Genomic DNA, 956 nt, shown 5'->3' with positions numbered 1-956 from the left:
ATATTTGTCTAGATATTTTGATTTGTTATTCTCTTTACATTATTTTACCTTACTCTGACATGCAAGGAACAAATCTGCTCCTTTAATCACAGAATCCTATCTGGTCACTTAAAATCTCTGCACTGTTGCACAAGTTAGTGCTCATCTTACCTCACTCTCCACTATGTATATTTATGTATTTCCAATGAAGACAATCAGTTGTTAACAGATGCCGTATTGTAGTCAGGGTAAACGACAGTTCTGTTGTTGAGTGAAGATGGAAGTAAAAGACCCCATGAACATAAGGAAGAGGTGGGAGCAAAATGGAAAGAGGTGAGAAATGTTGTATAAATAAACGTATGCTTAGGATCTCTGTGTTTTGTCTCGTAAAAAGGGGCTTGACAGTTGTGAGGTTGGTCAAGCAAAGCCTAAGGTAAAAATTTTACAGTGTTTCCTTTATTTTTTAATAGGTTCTTACTTGTATAATGCCCATTGCAGGGGTAAGAAAAACTGTTTATGAGAAGTAGATGGATGCCATGATACAGACAGGCACTGCAGTATGTTTGATCACAATGTTTTTTTTTCTTAATGTTTAATGTGTTAATGTTAGTATGTTCCCCAAAATTTGCTGTTTGACTTGATACTGATCAGTTGAGGAAACTGTATCCTGTTCTGATCCTTGCATACAGACACTACAATCCAAGCAGCAAGCCACAAACCTGTGTATTCTTAAAAAAATAGTCTGAAAACGTTCAGGCCTTATCATTTCACTGCAGTGCAGTGGTAGGGCTGTCTTAGGGAGGCATCATGAAACATTAGGTGTACCTTTGAAACGCTGTTCTGCATGATTCATTCACAGACAGCAGGGGGCGCCAGACGGTCTCTCAACACTTAAATCCCAAATGACTGTTTTGATCGTTTTGCGTTTTTAAATCTTGATATATGCTATAGTAAGCAATGCAGTCGAAATTACATTT

The sequence above is a fragment of the Carassius carassius genome, chromosome 5, assembly GCF_963082965.1.
Source record: "Carassius carassius chromosome 5, fCarCar2.1, whole genome shotgun sequence".
Taxonomy (NCBI): domain Eukaryota; kingdom Metazoa; phylum Chordata; class Actinopteri; order Cypriniformes; family Cyprinidae; genus Carassius; species Carassius carassius.
Note: the sequence above shows the minus strand (reverse complement) of the source record.